Genomic DNA, 10,183 nt, shown 5'->3' with positions numbered 1-10,183 from the left:
GCCCTGGAGAAGAAGGGTGACAGAAATTAGAGTATCAACAAAGGCAATATTTGTGCAATATTGCCATTCAGTCCTTAGTGTTTGTGTTTTAGTGAAATATGTTTTGTGTTTACTTGCTTCTGTGTCCAGGTCCATCACCTAAAAGAGGCATGGGCAGAAACGAGTGCTTTAAGAAGGTTCCGGGCTGGACCAAGGCAGGGAAATGTCTAGGTGTCTGGTTATGGTTTATTGATGGTTTTAGATAGTTTTATGTACTCATCTTAATATGTACAATATGTTAATGGTTTTAGCCAGTTAGTGAGACAATATTTAAGGCGCGTTTCATCACTTGCTGTGCTGCAGCTGGAGAAGACACACTGGTCCAACAACCTCCATTGCACTTTGAAACTAGGTATTATAAAAATAATAATTAAAAATTGTGGACCATGCCATTTTCTGCCTCTGCATCTCTCCATCCATACCTCACAGACTCCAACCACTACAGGCCAGCCACGTGACACTTCATGTCCTTTCGTGCTCATCTTATTATTCTCTACCTGTTTTGTAAATTTCATGTCTTTTCATTAAAATCCATCAAACTGAACTTTGCTCTTCAATTGGGTCCTTTAAAAGCAAACTGATATTTATTGTTTTCGAGGTTGTATTGAGCTGACAAATGATTATTTCCCAAGGTTCCACGGTGCGATTTGTTTCAGTTTAGAAAAACTCTGTTTACACACATTGTTTGAAACCAAGATTGATTTTTCCTCCATTTCTTTTCAAAACAAGAAGTGGGTAGGTTTTCTGTCATTTAACATCTTCCAAGCAGCAACAGTAGCATATGGCAAGTACACTCATTATAAATACACTAACACACTTTGATCCTAAGTTAATATATATCACAATCCTTTTTTAACTTACAGTAAACAATTAAGCTTAGAAATGATGTGGCTCACAGTTGAATGAATGTGGTTATTGAACATATTTTTCATAATCACATTTTTAAAGTGATAAAAAAATCTACCAAGGTATTTCAGTAAGAAAAAAAAAATGTGTTTCTACGTTTCAAAACAAATTTTAGTAATTTGTCACCTTCTGCAGACATTTGCATTTTGTAGCACATTATGCAGTTAACTCTAAATTATGTATGGTCCAGATGGATATTTTCCTATCCCTTCATTACCTAAACAGCTTACAGTCAGATCTTGAAAATTCAGAATGAAAACTATGGCAGTGTAAACCAGAGAATTGTACAACACAAGCTATGCAGCGGCTGTTTTCGATGTGGTCGATAAGACTCACTGCCCAGGGCACCATTCTGTCAGGGGCAGTCCAAGCACAAGAAAACTAAATTTGCCTGTCAGTTGCAAAAAGATATCTATTGATAGTTTCCATGTCCAATGAATGTTGAGTAAGTTGCCCTGAAGCACGAGAAAATATGGCAGTACACGACGACTTCCTAGCAATGCCAAGCTAAAGGATATTTTTTGTTTTTTTTAGGAAGCTGGACTGCATTCAGTCCTCAGTAGTTGAAATTGTGTGGGGGCACCACATGTGGGGGCAACATGCTGGTGCAGTTGGTAGCACTACTGCCTTGTAGCGAGAAGCTTTTGGGTTCAGATCTCAACCTGGAGTCTTTCTGAGTGGAGCTTGGATGAGTTCTCTTCAGGGGCTCTAGCATAATTGTACAATTTAACGGGGTCTCTAAAACTGTGAGTGCTTGTGCATAGTTGTAGGGCACCAGAACAGAGGAGATGTTTTGCTTAAAGGGGCCCAGTCACATACTACAACTTTAGGTTTCCTATCAAATTGTTGTGCCCTGTTGGCTTATAATGTTTTATCTCTGCGTTGTACGCTTTTTTTCTCTACTCTTTTTGTAAGTAAACAAAGGGATCCACCATGTTACATGTATTTGACAGTGCTTGAGGAATATCTGAAACCATCTATGAATAAAGTAAATATGAAGCAGAGCTGGACCCTGGAATATGATATGAGTAGAGCCACAAATGGGAAGCCCTGGACTAAGACAATGAGCAGATCTTGGTTTCACTGAGACACTGTGGAGTGACTTCAAACAGGCTGAGCATTCAAAAACAGACCTAACATCTCTCAGCTGAAAGTGAGGAGAAGAGGAAACTTAACACTAGCTATTGAGGGGTAGGGTGTGCTAACTTCTACTTCAGTTAAAAAATTGATTGTAGTTAATATTTTTTGCCAAATGAGGAAAACAAAGAGGTGTTCAACATTTCTTTTAAAAGAACAGTGTCACTGGAGCAATGGGTAGCCCTCATGTTTTTGCCTCTGAGGCCAACTTACAGTTATTGCACGATTTATTTAGAAAGTTTTGAACCCGCTTTCTACAGTTTTATCCAAGATGTTAAATATTTGCGTGCAGGAGAGGAGAGATGTGTGTTAGCCTCAGTGATCACCACACAAATGGGGACTCAGAGAAAGAGAAATCAGGAGAGGAGAGGAAGGAGATGGGCGTGTTGTTGACAGTCTGTCGGTTTGAATCAACAACAATGTGACGATGAGGTCTAGTCCATTTTGACATTTAGTCCTATGTCTGAGCAAACACACACACACAGTCAAAGACTGTGTACACTGCAAAGGGGAGAACAAGCATAATGGTTAATGTGCCAAAGAGGAGGCTGATGAAGATGACAACGGACCAATCATTGGCAAGAGAATTGTAAGTTAAGCTAAACGCTGACATAAGATTAAAATACAAAACCTGGCCCTAATTGAGGCCATTTTAGTCAATACAGCCAAAGTCATGCAAAAGCAGAGCAAACAGTAAATATGACAGGATGAAGTTACAGTGATGAAACGACAGTTTTACATATGTTAATTATTACAAATAGATGACATAAGCTCTCCAACGCTACATCAGAAAACAACGAAGAGGGGAAAATCTTCATGTCCAAAAACTGAGCTTTTTATTCCATTTTCTCTTCCTGACTTGCTCTAAAGTGACCCGTCACAGAAAAAAAAAGAAATTTGCTTTATATTACAGGACTATCTATTATGACACTGCCTACGCCTACACGCTCCTCATACACAGGCAGACACAACGCCTGACTAGACCAATGCAATGACTCAGAAAGATTGATTCAGACTCCTAAACAGGCCATATCATGTTAAACACAGCTCTACTCCCTCTTCTTCTCAACCCTCCATCCCAAGTCACAAGAAGAACCCTCGTTTGGACAGTCTTCAGTAATTTGTCCCTTCCTAATATTTGACAACCTTTTTTTTTTGTCCCGAAAATCTTTTAATGAGTGAGTTTGTTTGTGTTCGTTGGATAGACGGCGTAACAGCGGCACAGATAACGAAAGAAACAAGGAGGGCAGTCTGAGGGAAAGACACCAACAGACAGACAAACTGAGAGGGAAAAAAAGAGGGGGAAAGAGAGAGAGAGAGAGAGAGTAAAAACAGAAAGAACTGCAGCGCAGCACATCAATCATCAGGATGATTATTATGGCAGTTGTCATGGCAACATTCTCCCATCCCCCTTCCCCTCCTTTCCTCTCTCCCTCCATTTCTTTCTGTTTCACTCTCAAATCAATTCAAATGCACTTAAATGCCAGTGTGGGCACGGCGAAGATGCAGTATGGGAAGATGAATGCAAAAGAAAAAAAAAAAGAAAGAGAGAGAGAGAAGAATGCAACTCAAAATGAAACAGAATAAAACAGGCGCATGATTGGAAATGTCATGAAATTTATCAAGACGTGCCACGCGTAGCAGTTTTATTACTTTCAGGATGAAGATGGATGCATGTTGTTTAGGGGATGAGTGCTGGTTTCTAAAATCCACAACTGCAGTTTTGTTTGTTTAAAATTATAGTGTCCTGCAAAATTATTCCTGACTCGATATGTCGTCGTTCTCAACGTTCTATCACTTTCCAGCCACATAGCTCAGTGTATTTTATTGGGGTTTTATATGCCAGACAAAAACAAAGGGGCACAGGATTGTGACATCACTGAAAAAATAGCACAAAGTTTTCAAAAATGTTTCCAAATGAATGTAATTGCATTTAATCCCCCTTTACTCTGATACCCCCCAAATCAGACCCCAACATGACGACTGCAGCAGTTAATTGCTGCTTTATGTTTAAAGCTAAGAAAAGGGTGAATCGGGTATCTTACAATCTGAGAACACACCAGAGAAAGTGGTTTCCACACAGAACATCCATTAAAAGCACACTTCATGGTCTGCTTTGAATTTAAGTGGTTATAGCTCTGTTTTAAAGATATTCCTTGAGGAATGCATCGATACCTCAAAAACCAGCAGATCACCAATCGAGGAAAAACTCCTACTAAATGCTACTACATTTTCTACTATTGCAAGTTCCACGTAATGCCAGCAGGTGACAGAGTTGTACAAGTTAGTGGGCATGAAGCCTTGAAACAGCTTAGATTGTGTGTCTGCATGGAGTTTGGACGCACTTCCTGTGTATGCGAGGGCTTCTTCCCTCAGAGCCGTGGAAAAAAATCAGTGTTAGGTTAATCTGTCCCAGTGAATTGCCCTTAGGTGTGTGTGCATGGTATTGTTGTTCGATGTGTGTTTCTGTGTTGCCCTGTGGTGGACCTGCAGCCTGTACAGTGTGTACCCTGCCTCACAGCAAAAATGCAATGGATTGATAAAAAATCTAATTATCTTGAACCAGTCCCCAGTACTGGGGGAGGAACACAACTTTTTAGCAATGACAAACTATGTTCATAATCATGATATAAATAACTATATCTTTGAAATAATTTTATATTTTGATAGATTCCACATATGTCTACGTTTAATTTGAGTTTGTGATTGCTGAAGTAAATGTAATTGGATTTAAGCATGTTTTTTTTTTTTTTTTTTTGTTTGTTTCCAGCAAAAAATCAGGAAAAACACCCCGAGCCCCAGGTGCTGAATTATCTTTGCTTAAATGCCTAATCCCCTTTAATTTTCATACAGGTGGGTGGACTTACAGCCAAGAATGACACAGCTTTTCTGAGAATTCTTCCAATAACCAAAGCTGTCTGACAACGACGGTGATGCAAAATAGATTTTGGCTGCAAGACGCTCTGGAGCAAACAAATATAAAGCTCAATCTCCACAGCGCACCCCACAGAGCGCCCCAGTCATCCTGCAACCCTGAGGAGGGAAAAGCTGGTGCACAACAAACGGATGGATGGATGGATGGATGGATGGATGGATGGATGGATGGATGGATGGATGGATGGATGGATGGATGGATGGATGGATGGATGGATGGATGGATGGATGGATGGATGGATGGATGGATCTGAGGAACTTGTAGCAAACATAACAGTAAGCACATTGACAATTGGCTCCCATTAAATTCATTTCAATAAAACTTAATTTGTCCCTGAAGGGCAATTCAAGGGCACAGTGGAGCAAGGATGATCATAGACACATTAAAATTCGAATGTTATAAACACAAGAATCACCATGTAACGTCACTAAAAGGCTGCAGTAGAAGGAAGTGGTTGAGCAATGTATTAACACATATTACACACAGCCACACATGTCCATTCACCATGCACCCATACCGCCAAACACAACTTTTGCAGACACAACATATTCACATGGATACATCCAAAAACCTTGCATCCTTACATGTAGGTATGTAGGCGAGAGGAGGGTTGGTTAGGAGTTACAGAAACAGAGCTTTAGGAACAAATGTGGCCTTCCTCCTATGTGAGTGAAGTGGATGTGTGGAATCTTTAATAAGCCTCTTATTTGGTGGTCACATAAAAGTGATAAGTAATAAGGCAAGATGTTGTTTTTCTAAAATGTTGTGTTGGGTTTTTTTTGTCCGATTTAAGAAGATGTGCATGTAGTGTTAAGAAAATCTCAAAATCTCACTCATTCATACACAAACGTAAACATTTTATCATTTTTGACCAAGACTGTTTAAAAGCCTTCCATAATGTATTGTGTTCTTTAGATGGTCCAAATGCAATGTTATTCTCTATGAAGCCGCTATGGTGAAATGTTTAAAGCGTCAAAGTGATGAAAAAGAGACAGAGGGGAAGACAAATTGATCATGATGGACTAACCAGCACACACTGAACCAAGAAGACAGGATCAACATTGTGCAAATTCAGTTGTCTTTATACACTTTCCCTGAATCTTTCGCTAAGATTTTTTTTTTTTAAATCGCCTAAGATTTGGCAGGGAATTCAAAAGAGAGAAAATGCTGCACCGTTTTGCGCAATGTGTTGCTTTTTAAAACTTTTAGCCCACCTCGTGTTGTCAGGCTGCTATCTTAATTCAACAGAACAGACAGTAGGCAGAAAATTAAATACATCATTGTTTGAGAGCAGTATTTTGTATTTACTCCGGTCATCTCTGTCTGACACTCAAGGTTTTTAATGATCTGAAGCACTGTCTTTAAATTAATAACTCAAGAGTGAAAAAAACACGTTTTATAGCAGAATGTGTTTTGCTTTACTATCGCATAAGACACCTTACATCTTTCATTGACAATAGCTTTGTAACTATTTCCTACTTTACCGTTTAAGGTATTTCCTGTGACTGTATCGATAATAGAGACTCACCAGATTTTGCATTTGCATCTTTTCTCAGGCTGTGGGATGTGATTGGTCCTTCTGACAGCAGATGGCACTGTAGCTGCAGAGATGAGAGCCTGCAGGGCTCAGTTTGCAAAGTCATAACCAATACATACCCATAACTTAATATATTAAATACATGAGGTTTATATGGTGCTTTTAGACACTTCATACACAATGCCCTGTTGTTCTGTTGTTTTGTGCATTTTTTGAATGCATCCATCCATTTGTTGAGCCATCAAAATTGTGCCGTCAGGAATCCGAGAGGGGATTGTTGGCAGAGATAATTATCTAGGAGAACAGGCTACTCTTTCATTTCTGTTTTTATTCAAAGAGCAATATTTCTTTCATCCTGCAGCGCGTTCGGTATGGAGCACAGCACAAGGACATCATTTATGATTTCTGACAGAACTGAAGACTTAATTCAGAGAAACTATTTGGAAAATCTTTGCATTGAAATACTTACTCTGTGTTTTTGTGTTAGGTTTACAGTGCCTTACAAACATATCCATTCTCTTAATTCTTTTAACATCTTGTAACATGCTCAAACATATTTTTTTTTTTTTTTTTTTGTGCAGGGCCAACACACAGGGGAACATTTGTGAAGTGGTAGGGCACTGATCTATGGCTTTCAACACTGCTTTTAAATTTAAATATGAAGTGTAAAATGCCGATGTTTTCAGCCCTCATTTCGCTAACAATCTAAAATAAAATCCTGTGTAGCTAATTTCCTTCAGAAGTCCCATAATTAACATGTAGATCTGCGTGATTTAATCTCAGTATCAATCCCAGCTGTCCCATGAAGGCCTCGGAGGTTTGTCGGAGAACGTAAATGAACACACAGTATTATGAAGACCAGGGCACACGGCGCTGGGGTATAAAACAACATCTCAGGTTATGAACATCTCACAGCATCTCGTCTGAAAGAGAAGGATAAGAGCAGAACCATAAAGCTATCAAGACACGGCTATCCACCTAAACTGACAGTTTGTGCAAGAAAAGCATTAATTTGAGAAGCAGCCAGGAGCTGCAGAAACTTACTACTTAAAGGGGGGAATCTGTCAACAGGACAACTATTAGTTCTCCACTCCACAAAGGGCCTTTGTGGGCGGGGGGCAACAAGATAGCCTGTTGAAACAAAGCCAGCAGTCTGCAGTTTTCCACGACCCATGTAGGAGAATGAAAACTAAATCAACGATTCCCATTGAATGATCAGGGCAACCACTAGCGGCATCCGGATGATATTTATTTTGTATGAGCGTCAAATCAAGGTCTTCCAGGCCGGAGATGAAACTACTTATTGCACTTATTGGTAACGACATGTACTGTAGACTGCAGAGCAACAGTGTACGATGGGCTGTTGACAGAACGTTAAAAGATGGCAGGCAGTGGTAAGAGGGGATGTTAGGGTCATCACACACATCTGGACACAACATCGAAAGCAGACGGGATCTAGGCTGAACGTTTTGATGGGATCTAGGCTAGATCCCATCAAAACGTTGACGATCGATGACGATCAGCAGAAAATGCCGATCGTCATGCTGAAAACACCATCTTCACCAAAACATCCTGGTGGCGACGGCATCACGGTGTGGGGATGTTTTCTTCGGCAGGGTCTGGACAGATGGTTTAGGCTGACAGGGAAACGGACGGAGCTAAAAACAGGAGAATATTGGGGGAGAAAAGAATGTTGGCCGAAGAAGACAGACTCTGTATCTGTCTCTGTCAGACCTGTTGAAATCGGTCACGGTTGAGGACGCCTGACACCAACGTATGCCTTTAACCCATGTTTGCTTCCAAGCAGATTAAACAGCCACGCCTCGATAAGTCCTCCAAAGCTTTCGTACAAATATTTGAGCAATCCCGATGTTTAACTTGAGGCACCGGCAAGAACACTAAACAAGATGTACAAACGTATTCCCACAAGGATTTGCTTACAGGATAAGGCTGGTAAAACTAACTAAAGAAGAACAACACCATTACACTGAGAAAATAATGCTTGTTACTTGTGATTTCCCTGTTCTGGGCTCATTCTATTAGTTTTGACCAATCACTCGCCAAACATTGGTTTTTAGAGCCACAAATCCCAAAGTGGTACTTGAACTACTGACATCTGGGTAATGAGTTTTAAGCACTTTTAAATTTGAAGCTCCTTTTCCATAACCTTGGTCTTTGGATACAAAGTTTTACCTTTTTAGTTATTTGTGTTTGTTTGATAAGAGGAATTTTTTCTCACCTCTTCGTTCTCTAAGATTTAGGTTTCCCTGCACTTGAGGCACAGCCAACCCATGGAGGTGAAGTGACACTAGTGAAGGCAGCCTTCATACTTTAATCAGTATACGATAATTGAGTGGTCCCCCCTTTCAAAAAAAAAAAATACTGGGTGCTGGTACTGGTGTATTTACCAGGTAAATAAAAAAAATTTAAAAATAAAAAAAAATACTTATTCACCAATGTTATCCACCTGAAATACTTACTCTGTTACAGCTGGAAGTGTCATTTTCAGATTTTGCCTGTCAACCCTATATTCCACAGCATGCTTGTAGGTGCTCCGCCAACACAAGGCATGAATTGAGTTTGAATTTGATTAATGCATTTTATGAGATCCAGAAATAAGTTGAATAAATTGAAACAACAGCAAAAAATAAATAAACCATTTAACAACAAAGCGCAAAAATATCCACCCTCAGATATTACAAGAACGTCTGAGTGCTTGACAGAGGAAAAAAACAAAGGAAAAAGGGAAGACAAAATAATTCAGCCTAGCACAGTTTGTGAAGTCAGTTATATTTAAAAATGCAATATAAAAGTTCAGAACTATTGACAAATGATGCAAACACATGGCCAGCTATTTCTGTACTTTAAATGGGAGCACAGATTTACAAAAAAAGATGATGTTGGTATATTTTATGTGTTTGGGGCCAGACAACACTAATAAACGTGGATGATTTTAAAGGATCCTGGAGAGGTTTTCTGGGGTTCTATAATAAACTGTAATGCTTGCAGGTCATGTCACCCCCCCTCCACCCCCCTCTATGAGGAAGAGAACAGAAAAGAACGAGCTGCAAAGTCAAGAAAGCACATGGGTTCTATTTTTATTCGGACAATAGATCACACATTAGTGCAGTACATATTCATATAGACTCCATATAATAGTTACACAGTCTGATGTAATTTTAACATGTTCTCTATCTTAGAGTTAATCAGTGACAGACAGAAAGCATTCGTCTGTTTTTACAACTGTGCATCAAAAACATTCAAACCAGCCATTGATTTAGAAGCATCGCCTCAAATCTGAGTCCTTCCTGAAGCAGTCAGACGTAGCTCTTACAGTTTCGGGGAGTCTCTTGATATCAGCACCTGAAACTCGCTGTGGTAATGCCGGAGAGTGACGCTCAGACGACGAAAACAGAACAACCCTGATCAGACACAAAGGAAGCGCAAACTTCTCACATTGGTTTGACTTGATTGGCCAGTTTTCACCTGCATGTCATAAGATTTGTGCTCTGTGAATATCATGCTGAGAGTGAGATGGTTTTGGGGAGGATTGGCTGGGATGGGTCGGGTGGGGGGGTGGATCAGGTCGACTTTAAGTAGATGAAATGTGGCGTTAGTGAGGAGGTCTG

The sequence above is a fragment of the Fundulus heteroclitus genome, unplaced genomic scaffold (assembly GCF_011125445.2).
Source record: "Fundulus heteroclitus isolate FHET01 unplaced genomic scaffold, MU-UCD_Fhet_4.1 scaffold_94, whole genome shotgun sequence".
Lineage (NCBI taxonomy): Eukaryota > Metazoa > Chordata > Actinopteri > Cyprinodontiformes > Fundulidae > Fundulus > Fundulus heteroclitus.
The sequence above is the reverse complement of the archived record's forward strand: the minus strand, read 5'-3'. Positions refer to the sequence as shown.